This window comes from Canis aureus, chromosome 31, assembly GCF_053574225.1.
Source record: "Canis aureus isolate CA01 chromosome 31, VMU_Caureus_v.1.0, whole genome shotgun sequence".
Taxonomy (NCBI): domain Eukaryota; kingdom Metazoa; phylum Chordata; class Mammalia; order Carnivora; family Canidae; genus Canis; species Canis aureus.
Window position 1 is genome coordinate 45,406,797 of NC_135641.1, and position 12,383 is coordinate 45,419,179.

The following is a 12,383-nucleotide window of genomic DNA, read 5'->3' on the forward strand; positions in this document are numbered from 1 at the left end:
TGTGTCAGCTACTCATCTGACAAGGCTGTACTATCTCACTGCCACGTACGAGCAGATACGTCTTCAACAGGTTGTTGTTCCAAAGGTCCATCAGCCACATCTCTCTTTATCAGTAACCCCTATATTTATATCAAGCTTTTGCCCTTTCTGCTTATTAGCTTGAAAGGCTCCCAGGAAGTGGTTCCTTCTTATTCCCCTGGAAGGGGAATCATGACAACCCTTCACTGGATGTTGAGAGTACAAGTAACAAAAACAAAAACAAAAAAATTCCTGGACACACGTAAAAAGTCATTAAAATGTTGATCACTTCTTTGAGGCAACCAGTGCAAGAACTCAAGCTCCACGAGGGGCCACATCATTTACCACGTGTGTCTCCTGTGTTAGTAACCAACTTTGGTACACCAGGCTACAAGAAAAGCATCTTATAAACTGGAAGCTTTGCAACAATTTTCAAGCCATTAACAAGTCCATTAATTAAGTTCCAGAACAGTAAGAAAAACTTTTTCCAAGTACAAACGGTCTTCGTACTCCATACAGTGTAGTGTTTTGCCCTATAGGTCTGGATCTAACTACTCAAATTGCAAAAAAAAAAATAGCCGTTGTTTGTAGATGTAACAGTTGTGGTTACATACATCACACAATGCATTACAGCAAAACTGGAAGGGAAAAAAAAATCATATTCCAAACAGGCAGGAAAGCACAAATTCAGAGCAAAAGTATAAACACACATGACATGCCTAACCACCCTGAGGCATATTTTGTTTCAGCCACCCCTTCTTCCACAGGTAAACGGTAACTATTTCTGGAACCCTCAGTGATCGTCTCGAAGCCTGCCTGCCATCAACTCCCATGATACGACCCAACACACACAGGTTTCACGGAGACAAAGCTGCCCTATTTCCCTAGACTATAAACTTATTAAAATGGTGAGAACACAGAGTCCCAGGAAATAAGGATTCACTAAAACACGCCAGGGTAGCACAGGTCTTATTTAGCAGAAAATGAAAATGAACCACACTGGGGGAGCCAAAAAGTCACTTGCTGTACCTTCAGTGTGTTAACCAGGATGTTTTTTATAATTTGCTTTAGTAGGAAGAGGAAAACACCACCAGGGCCTTGTATTATCCAATCTGATAAAGGAGTCTTTAGGAGAAAAAAAAAAAAAAAAAAAAAAAAAAGGAGGAGAAAAATGATTACTTAATTACATGGGGGGGAGGGGGCAGGCAATTCAGACTAAAAATAACCCCGTCGTTTTCAGCCACCACGTTTTATTAACAGGCCCGTGGAGAACAGCACAGGGCTCCGGCGTGAGCGCCCGCGGCGAACTTCCCCCAAGTGGGCTGCGAATGACATTAGGTCCTAAACCACCGCTCACCTGGGTGCCTGCGCAGTGCAAGGTTTTAAGTGTTAAGTAAACTCCAGACATCGGGGTGGGGGGAGGGGGGAGACGGAAAAAAATCATCTCGTTCTTAAGTAGGTCCCAACCTTGGTCCACTCACAATCACCAGAGGGTCTCTTGAGGGCGCGTTACCCGGGAGCCTGGCGCAAGAGACCTCGGAGCAGGGTACCGGGAGCCCGGCCACCCCTCGAGGCCGCACGAAGCCCCCCACGCGCGCCCCGAGCCCTGCGGAGACGCCGCTTCCCGCCGCACGACCCAAGGGCGAGCCTCCGCGGCCGCTGGGGGGGCAGGCCTCGTGCCGGAGCCGGACCTGTCAACACACGCACGGGCTCCCGAGCCGCCCGGGGACCGCGATCCCGCGTCCGTCACAAAGTCCGCCGGGGCCCGAACACCAGGAGGGAAGGAAACGCGCGGGCCGCGAGGAGGAAGTTCCCCAGCGCGTCCCGAGGACCCGCCGCCCGACACTCACCGGGGCCGCCGCAACTTCGCCGGGGCCGCGCTCCCAGCCCAACTTCCCGGCCCGGCCCGGCCCGGCCCGGCCTCGCCTCCTCGCGCCAGCCCCGGCGCCCGCTGCACGCACGCGGCCCCGCGCCCGCCCCCGCCCCCGCCCCGCCCCGCCCCCGCCCCGCGCCCTCCCCCCGCGCCCCGGGCGCGCCCTCCCGCCCCTCCCCCGCCCCTCCCCCGCCCCTCCCCCTCCCCCCGCGCCCGCGGCCGCCGGCACAGCTCCCCTGCGAACCGAGGGACGTGCACCCGAGAGCTCCCTCCTCGGCTAAAAATAGGCTCCCCGGGAGTCGGCCTCATGATGGCTCCCGCACCGGCTCGGCCGCACAGGCTCTCCGAAGGCCTCCCCCGCCGCCCCGCGCCCGCGCCCCGCACACACACACTCACACGCGCACACACGCGCACACACGCGCACACGCGCAGGAGGGGTCCGTGCGCGGGGGAGGGGCGCGGGCGGCCGGGGACCCCCAGGCCGGCGGGGGCGGGGGCGGGCGCGGGGCGGGGCGGGGCGCGGGCCCCGGGGTCGCTCCGGCCGGCGGGGGAGGGGGCTCCCGGGCCGCGCGCGCCCCTCCCCGCCCCCTCCCCGCCCCGCCCCGCGCCCCCCCCGCCCGCCCGCCCGCCTGCCCCCGCGCTTACCTGGGACGCGGGCCTCCGACGCCGCTCCCCCTCCCGGGAACCGAGGCGCACGGAAAGTCCCCTCCTGGCCGCCGCCGCCGCCAGCCGCCCCCGAAATAACCCCTCGGGGTGCGCGGCGCTGCGAGCCCCGGCGGGCGCGGGCGGGCGGGGGCGCGGGCGGGGGCGCGGGCGCGGGGCCGGGGGGGCGGGGCGGGGGCTCCCGCCGCGGGGGAGGGGCGGGGCGCGGGGCGCGGGCGGGGGCGCGGGCGGGGGCGCGGGGAGCCGGCGAGGGTGGGCGCCGTCACCGAGGGAGAGAGCCCAACGGCTCGGAGCAGCCCACGGCCCGGCGCTCGGCCCCGCGGAGCGGGCGGGGACCAGCCAGGCACAAATGAGCTCGCGAGGCCCCGGCGGCGGCGGCCGCGCAGCAAAACAAACCCGAGCGGCCTGCGCCGGGCGGGCGCGCGGGGGAGGGGCCGGCGGGGCCGGGAGGGGAGGGGGAGGGGCGCCGCGGACGGGGGAGGGGAGGGCGACGGGGAGGGGGCGGCCCGCCGCGCCGCGCTCGCTCGCGCCCGCCCGCCCCTCCGCCGACGCTGGGGGCTGGGGGCTGGGGCTGGGGCTGGGGCTGGGGCTGGGGGCGCGCCGCCGAGTTCTGCACGAATAAAGACCCGCAGGCGCCGCGAGGCTCCCCGGCCTGGCCCGCCCCGCCCCCGCCGCCGCGGCCCGCTGCGGGGCCGATGGGTGCGGGGCGGGAGGGGGTGCGGGCCGGCTGCGGGGCCGATGGGCGCGTGGTGGGGTGCAGGGCGGAGGGGGAGGGGATGCAGGCCGGTTACAGAGCCGATGGGTGAGGGCCGGGGGTGCGGGGCCAATGGGGGGGGAGGGTGCGGGCCGGCTGCAGGGCCAATGGGTGCGGGGGGGGGGTGCAAGGGGGTGCGGGGCCAATGGGTGTGGGGCAAGGGGGCGAGGTGGGGGGTGCTCGGCCGGCTGCGGGGCCAGTGGGGTGCGGGTCGGGGTGCGGGGCCGAGGGGGCGGGGGTCTGTGACCCGCTGCGGGGCCAATGGGTGCGGGGCGGGGGTGGGGATGCGGCCAGCTGCGGGGCCAAGGGGTGCGCGGCCGGCTGTGGGGCCAGTGGGTGCGGGACCGATAGGTGCGGACCGTGAGGTGCGCAGGTGGCTGCGGGGCCAATGGGGTGCAGGCGGGGGGATGCGCGGGGTGCGGGCCTCCGGCTGCACGGCCAGCTGCGGGGCGGGGGGTGTGGGGGTGCGTGGCCCGCCTGGAGACCAGGCTAGTTAGGTGGGCAGGCCCGCGGCGCCCTGGCTGCGGGGCTCCGGGCCGGAGGTGCGGGCCCCGGGCGCACCTGCAGGGCGGCGGAGCAGCGCTGGTCACGAGGGCCGGGCCGCGGGGTGTGGGGCGCACGCTAGGGCCTGGCCTTGCCCCCTAAGCACCCGGCGGGGCCTGCAGGGTTCGTGCCCAGGTGTCCTGGGAGCCGACGTGCTGGGGTTCATCGTCCGGGGGGTCTGTGCGGTTCTCCGGTCACCGAACTAAAACCATGTCCCCGAGTGTGTAGGGCCCTATGCCCCCGCGGCCCTGCTGGAGGAGCGCACCGGGGCTCGCCCCAGAGGACCCGTCCCGGGGCGGCGAGGCAAGGGGAGCAGCGCTTCACAAGGCCTACGGGCCAGTGTCAGGCCCTCAGCAAGCGGGCCTCGGGGGTCTTAGGCCTTTGCATCAGCCTAGGACCCTTTTAAGATTTGACCTCAAAGAGACCTTTTTGTTGCTCCGTTTTGTTTCTGTTATTGCTGTTTTCAAAATAAAATATCTTTCGCAGCCTTTTTAGGCGAGGGCTTCTGTCGTCATGCCTTCAACATAGTATTTGAAATAGGTGGATTCTCCACGTTAAAGCGCGGCCTCTTCCCTCTCAGTATCAAAAACCTCTCAGTATCAAATTTTCATTCGCACCGAAGGATTGAAAAGTTCATCCCAAGTAACTTTTACCCTTGTGGACTCCAGGTGGCCTAGCAGGCTGGCTGGTGACTTCTTTTGGCCAAGGTCAAAGGTTCTTTCCCCTGCAGCCCCAGCTTGGGTTCCGATGGGGGCTGGGCTGGGGAAGGGCAGCCTGAGGCTTTTCCTGGGGGCAGGGGGTGCGCAGAGGAAAGGGAGTGAGATTGGAAACTCCCTCCCAACCACCAGAAAGCGAGTTCAAAGCATCCCCACGGTTTGTCCTTAGAGCTGTTTTCGTATATGAAAGAGAGAATGTTAGATTAAACAATGTCACCTGATGGGAATTTAGATAGCTGAAGGTTTCCAAAACACTGGGTTGAGTACACAGGGAAACGGCACAAAGAAAGCAAGGTTTGCATTTCAGTAAGAGTCTAAGAGGAGGCTTATTTACTGCAGACCCAGCACCTTGGCAAGGACGCGGTTTCAGAAGTGATGAGTATAGTAGTACCTTTTTTTTTTTAATATTTTTAAGCTTTGATTAATGACGCATGTACCTCACTAAACATAACCCTCTCTCGAATAGGTAAAGCCAGTACAGTGAGGGACCCAGTGAAGCAAACGTACGGTCCTGGCTGGTTCTTGAAGCTTCACTTAGTGCCCCGGAGCGTGGGTCTCCTTAGGCAGCAGCTACAGGAGAGTCCACCTCCCACAGGGGCATGGAACCTCCCCACTACCAGCACCTCCACCCCTGAAGCCTCCCTCAAAATGACCTCCTCCGCCTTCCTCCCTCTGGGGAGGGCCGGCCCACCGTCCTTCCTTGGGGTAGTAGGACCCACGTCTTCCAGCCCGAAATTCTTTGTTTTCTGTCATCTTTGTTTTGTGTTTTAGTAATCACTACACCCGACGCAGGGCTTGTACTCACAACGCCAAGATCAAGAGTCACACTCTCTAACCCCCAGGCCGCCGGCACCCACCCCCACCCTGAGGTCCTCACTCCCTCCACCAAGCCACCTCCTTTCCTAATGAAGTTATTATCACACTAATAATAATCCACATGTTTGTTTACATCTTTGTAGTTTACAAGGTATCCCGGTCCACAAATGACTTCATGTAAATATCATAATAAAAATCACCAAACGTGGGACCTGTGCTGCCAACTGGTCCCGCCGGTCAAGTACACCTCTGCTGCCCGCCAACCAGGCTTTACCTGAAGTACTTTTGGATCCAAAAAAAAGGGGGGGGGGGGTGGCTAAAATGGGAAAAACCTTGATTCTCCCAGGGAAGGAGTCCTGTAGGAGACCATACTTGGATCACGTTGGATTACATCCTGGAGCCTATCGGAAATGACCGGGTGGCCTCAAAACGAAACTTTCGGATAAGTGAGCGCCATGAAAGGTCACATGTCCCCGCACACCCCAATCCTTCCAACATACCTGCTACACATAGTCAACCGTCTCACCAGAATTCAAGCAAGAACTACGCACGAGAGCGAGGCGAAGACAAAGAAGTACTAACTTCCAGTGCTTTGCCCTCATCTTAAAGCTCTCCTTGCGCTTTGAATGTAAAACGTTAATATGTTTCTAGAAAGGAGAAATTACTGCTACTAAGAAATTTTAAAGCAAAGAGGCACATTATTAAGAAAGTTCCCTTGAATTCTTCAGCTAATTACTCAACAATGAGAAACCTCATAGCAGTAACTGTTACCAGAAGTTACATATATATGATAAAATGACTAAACAAATCTTGACTTATTTTATTTCAGTAATGTCACACCCGAGGGGGCATGGTAGGCAGGGTAGCCTAACCTTCGCAACTTACCTTACTCAGGAAATAGAACGTTTTTAAATGGAGGTGGTTTCATCCCAAGCCCACAGGGTCTCATTACTATATATGTTTTTTAAAACCACCACATATTAAGTTGTGTACATTAGTTGATCTCTGTAATTAAAGTGTTCAAAACAAACTTAAAGCAGGCGAAAGATATTTGATACCAAAAATATTATCCTCGCAACTATAGCTCTTTATAATCTTAACTTACCGAGGAACTCGGTGGCTTTCCGTCTGCAGCATTTACCCCCAAGCGTCTTGCTGATACCCTGTGATATGTTTCTGTTTCATTTTGACTCAATTTGTGCAATTCTTTGTCTGTGGTTCTTCCAGCTATCAGCGTTTGCCATCCGGACCGATGCACATCTCAGCCACACATCTCAAGATCTCAGCACACACGTCCCTTTTCTCCATCTGTGCTTAGCATGCGACTTGTGACCTTTCCTCATCAGTGTGAACCTTGTCACAGTTTTCCATGACTCTGTGACCTGATTTCATTACAACAATGAACTTTACTTGGGAGTCTTCGTTTAAATTACAAAAGCAACACCCAGCCATCTTACAAGTATTTATGCCTCTCAGACAATGGAAATAGCAGGTTGTGTCCTGCCTTGTGATTCAGCCAGAATGGAAGCCCCGCCACACACACACAGCACGTTGCCGTACAGTCGCTTGCTCCCTGAGTGCCCGGCCTTGTGACCGCTCGGGGCAACACTCGGCGAGCCCCTGCGCGGTGTCGGTGGCGCGGCCGTTTTCACGCATTCGGCGAACACGTGCTGAACGTCGGCGTGCCAGACGCTATTCCAGAAGCTATTTACGAGGAACCAGACAACTCCCACCCTCGTGGAATTTACACACCAGTCTTGCATCCAGTACGGGTAAAAGGACAGACAGGTCCCAAAAACCTGTCTAGTTAAGGCTGTACTTTGACTTCCCCAGCCAAGGTCATATAAAAAATGGCTTAAGCACGACGAATGCTTCTTCTCTTCGGCGCCCTCCGAAGGTAGGCATTCCAGAGCCGATAAGGTATCAGGGGCCACATAGCTCTACTATCTCAACACACATCTCTACCTGCCGACCCAGGAATGCTTCCCCAGCTGCAGCCCTCACATCAGATTCCAGGCACTGGGCCAGAAAAGAAGGGGGGGAGAGAGGGGCCCTGCCTCCCTTGCAGGGCTAGTCCGGGCAATTGCACTCACCGCTTCCACTCGTGTCCATCAGCCAGAGGTGGGCGCCGAAGCACGCCCGGCTGCCAGTACGTCAGGTACATGACCCTTACGGGGCCAAGGTAAAATTCGGCGGGGAGAGGCTTGGGCCTGTGTGTCATCTTGGGGAGGGCTTTTAGAGAGGGCTGCTCAGTTTTGAGTTTTTGTTTTTTAAGATTTTATTTATTCATGAGAGACACACAGAGAGAGGCAGAGACACAGGCAGAGGGAGAAGCAGGCTCCCTGTGGGGAGCCTGAGGAAGGACTCGATCCCCGGTCCCCGGGGTCACGCCCTGGGCCGAGGGCAGACGCTGAACTGCTGAGCCCCCCAGGGGCCCCTAGAAGGCTGCTCAGTTAGGGTGACAGGTGATCAGAAAAAGTAATGAAGCCGGGGAGCAGGGTAGGAGGTTGGCAAGCGTTAGCCATTTAGTAGCAGGAAATGGAACCAGGGGCCTGATATGAAGGCCTTGCTTCTCGTGAGATTAGAAAGCCACTGCAAGGTTTTGAGCAGAAAACAGACCCGATCCAACTTCTGTTTTAAAAAGACTGCTTTACCATGCGGAAGATCAACTGCAACATGCACCAGGGGAGAGGGGACACCCGGTTAGGGGCCCGTGTAGGACCCCAGTGTGGGGTGGTAACACGAGCGACGGTGGCAGGAGCAGAGGGAAAGAAAGTAAGTAAAGTCTGCGTACATTTTAAACAAGAGAATCCAGATATATTTTGTGACGTGTTAGAGAACAGAAGAGTCACGGCTGATTCCAAGATTCCGCACCACACAAGTGGAATCACGGAGTTGTCATCTGCTGAGATGGAAAAGGAGTGGAGAAGACAAAGTTTAGGAGAAGAATCAAGGGATTTCTTTCGGAGTTTGATGTGGCCATCAGACACCCCTGTGAAAACGTTGAATAGGCAGCTAGATACAGAAATCTGGGGCTCAGAAGAGGTATCAGATCTGGAAATATGATTGTGAGACTTGTCAGTAAGGACATTTGAAATAACAGGTCAAGACACAAGTGACTATCGGCAAAGGAAAGTTCTCTATCACCTTCGATTGGCTCCTGCCTCAAATGTTTTCTCTTATTACCAACACCCCTCTGCTCTGAATGGGGCCAGAAGCCTAAACACTTGCTCCTGGGTGGATGTAAAGCGACATTCCATCTGTGCAAGGATGCTGACGACACCGGGGGTGATGTCAATTGCTATCACTTACTGAACCCCGTTGCCAAGCGCTTGCATGTTTGCTGCTTTCTCCAACTTTCTCAACAGCCCGAAACAGTAAATAGTATTATCTCAGTTTGATACAGGAGGAAATCCAAGTATTGAGACCCAAGAGCTAATCTGACATCATGCTGCAGATGGCAAAATAAGGATTTGAACCCAAGGCTATCTGATTGCAGCCTCTGTTGTTCCGAGGAGTGAAATTAAGCAGTTAGAGCCAGAAAGTGCAAGTGTTCCCTGAAAAGCCCTTCAGCGAGTGAGGAGAACAAAGAAATGCCAAGTGGGAAGAAAAGAAAAACTGCTCGAGGGGAGGAACCATGTCTTATCACGTTTATAGGACCCACCATCTCCTAGATCAGCATCTCAAAAACTGCTCAGTGGATGCAGCGGTGGTTGCAATCAATCCACTGGATTCCACTCTTTGATACTGTTAATGTATCTGCCCATGTCCCACGGAAGATTATTGTCCTGTTCACTTCCTGCCTCTCCTCACCACCGCCCCAGCCACCCCAGGGCAGTTTGGCTCTGGAAGGCTCTTAAAGACCCACTTTTGTGGGCAAAGAAGACAATATACAGTAATTCAAATTCATGTATTACAAATCTGAAAACCTACTTTTCCTTTAAAAGCTTGGGATTTCAAGTTGTATATCTAACTCTCCTTCTAAGGAAACGTTTACAATTTAGTTAATTAAATTCCCTTGAATTATTAAACTGCGTTTGTACGCTTAATGTATTCACTTTTCTTTTTAAGATACTACAGTGCTCAACAAACAAAAGAATCACAAGCAGTTAAGTAATGCTTATAAATATGATAAACCAATTATAAAATATGATGAATCTTAAGTTCTCTCCAACATGGCAGAACTGCTCACAGATTTAATAAAACCCTCATATCTTTTCACTTGAAATCACAAACCTAAGTCCATTACAGACCCATGTTGATGTTTTAAATCGGCATCGAAAGAATAACCTGTTGGGCATTCTAAAATGTCAAATTATCTTAAATATTGCAAATGTGTAAGATATCAAGTACAAATATGCAGAAATCATTTCCAAACATAAAATAAAAATAACAGCGGGGTGCCCGTGGCTCAGTGGGTTAAGCATCGACTCTTGATTTTGGCTCAGGTCATGATCTCAGGGTCGGGGATGGAGCTCCATGCTCAGCAGGGAGCAGGTGGGGGCGGGGCGGTGGAGAAGAGTCTGCGTGAGATTCTCTCCCTGCCCTTCCCCTGCTCCGGCTTGTGCACACGCCCGCCCTTTCTCTCTAAAATAAATCTTTAAAAATAAAAATAATGGTATTATGACTTCACTTTATCTCTTACCTGATGCCCTCCTGCAGCTAAAAGAAACACACACCTAGTAAACAGTCCCCCGGCCCAGGTGCCTTGGGACGCCTCTCCCGTGGGCTGAGTGGCTGACTGTCCTGCAAGGTGGGGGCTGGAGATGCAGACCCCAGGGCAGTGGTTGTCACAGCTGATGGGACGTGCTGACCCCTCCGTAATGACAGCCAGTGGGAACTCCAAGTTCTTGTTTTCAAATGGGCAGCCTCGCCATGGTCCACGTCCATAGACTCCGGCGGCACCTGCGTCTTCCAAACAATTAGGATCTGCACCCCTAAGGGAGATTGCCAAAGCATGTAGCTGGAGCTGGAAACAGACAATTCACCTACTTCATTTTATTCTGAATTGTTCTCATTCTTTTTTTTTTCTGGTGGGACTACAATTCTTATAGAAATTAACTTTGCCCACGCTCACATTTGTGACTAACTCTGCTGTTCCGACCACACACACACACACACACACACACACACACACACACACACACACACGGCCTTATCATAGTTGTTAGAAAGTGAGCAGACTTTGCTTTATGGGAAGGATGCCCCAAATGTTCCTCGAGAGGTACAGCAATTTTTTTTTCTTTTTTAAAAACAGATACTATCATAACCTTATGTCAAGATTTCTCAAACCACGTTCCACTCATCATGGGCACATAGCCTTTGCTTTGGGGAGTAAAAGCTTCCAATATTAAGGAAGTTTGGGAGATCTCACATGTTAGGTCCATTTTCTAGAAATGTGCAGTGTTCATTAGCATCGTAAAGGCTGAGAAAACTTGCAATATGAAAATCTTATAAACCCAATGAGTCTCTTTTCTTTTCTTTTCTTTTCTTTTTTAAATAGGCTCCACGCCCAGCATGGAGCCCAGGACGGGGCTTGAACCCAGGACTCTGAGATCAAGACCTGAGATGGGATCCAGAGTCGGATTCTTAACAGACTGAGCCACCCCCTAGAGGAGCTCTTTTTTGAAGACATGCCTCTTAAAACTTGGCAAGGCTAGCATTCTGTGGAACACTGGTAAATTGTGTTCAGATTTTATAAAATGTTTTTATTTTATTTTTCGATCTTTTTTTTTTTTTTTTTTTACTTTTGGGATGTCAAAACTCAGATATACAACCAAATGGGCTTCCTAATATTTCTCTTCCCCCAAACTTCTCCTCCGCAGCCACATGCAGAACTGAGCAGTTACAGCCCTTCCCATACAGGGGATGGGACACTGCTCAGCCAGGGGGCTGGGAGACACTGTCCTGGGGCAAGTCCCCACCAAGAGGCGGGAAGTCACGAGCACCTAGTTCTCACTTCCTTCCAACAATCTTGTAAGTCACCTGTTCTTTGGAGGCAAAGGCTTGCCTGCGGGGAGCCCTCCCCTGGGGCACAGGAGCTCCCATGCACTCCTACAACCTTCTTTTAAAAAAAAAAAAAAAAAAAAGATTTTATTTATTTATTCATGAGAGACAGAGAGAGAGAGAGAGAAAGAGAGAGATGGAGGGAGGCAGAGACACAGGCAGAGGGAGAAGCAGGCTCCATGCAGGGAGCCCAACGTGGGACTTGATCCCAGGTCTCCAGGATCACTCCCCGGGCCGCAGGCGGCACTCAATGCACTAAACCACTGTGCCACTGGGGCTGCCCCTCTCCTACAACCTTCTAATGCAGTCTTCTTCGGGCAACAAACTGGGAAGATGGTACAGCCCAGTAACCAAGTTGTCATTGGAATCGAATACAACAAATTTGATTTTATACATACCTAGTGACAGTGTCACAGCCACAGGGCTAGTTTGGAAGCCGGGGGAACCTGGTTCTAGATGCAGTTCTACCCACACGACTGTGTGATGGTAGACAAGATTCCTACCCGCTCAGAAACTTGGCATCTTCGGTTGTTTTTATTTTTTTAAAAGAATTATTTATTTATTCATTCATGATAGACATAGAGGCAGAGACACAGGCAGAGGGAGAAGCAGGCTCCATGCCGGGAGCCCGACGCAGAACTCCATCCCGGGTCTCCAGGGTCACGCCCTGGGCCAAAGGCAGGCGCCAAACCGCCGAGCCACCCAGGGATCCCCCGGCATCTTCATTGATAACATAAGGGCCATGTTAACAGCACCGCGGCGGAGTGGGTACTCGGTCCTTGCCAACCAGCCCTGCGTGCCCAGCCGGGTCATTCTGCTAACTGGCACCGGCACCCCTTGCCCCTCGGCCCCGCCCCGGCTCCTCAACATTTGGGAGCGCCTACCAGGTGCCAGCCGTGTCACAGGGCCTGGTACGTCTCTGCTTAAACCATGTTGGCGACAGGTCACAAGAGCCATACAAGACCAGGGTGTTTTGTCAGCATTGTCCCATGTC

At 54.3% G+C, this 12,383-nt stretch overlaps 1 protein-coding gene across 8 annotated transcripts in view; it reads right to left on the minus strand.

Moving 5' to 3' along the window:
- TBL1XR1 (TBL1X/Y related 1) overlaps nucleotides 1–2,668 on the minus strand; it is a 166,420-nt gene extending 163,752 nt beyond the window's left edge. For 3 of the 8 annotated variants that reach the window (XM_077880391.1, XM_077880397.1, XM_077880388.1), the window contains exon 1: nucleotides 2,537–2,668. The gene's annotated coding sequence lies outside the window, so the exon portion shown is untranslated. Of the gene's footprint in view, nucleotides 1–1,868; nucleotides 1,948–2,135; nucleotides 2,157–2,536 lie in introns of those variants that run through there. The other 5 variants (XM_077880398.1, XM_077880390.1, XM_077880395.1 and 2 more) reach the window with 5 other exon arrangements.
- Nucleotides 2,669–12,383: the final 9,715 nt, after the last annotated feature.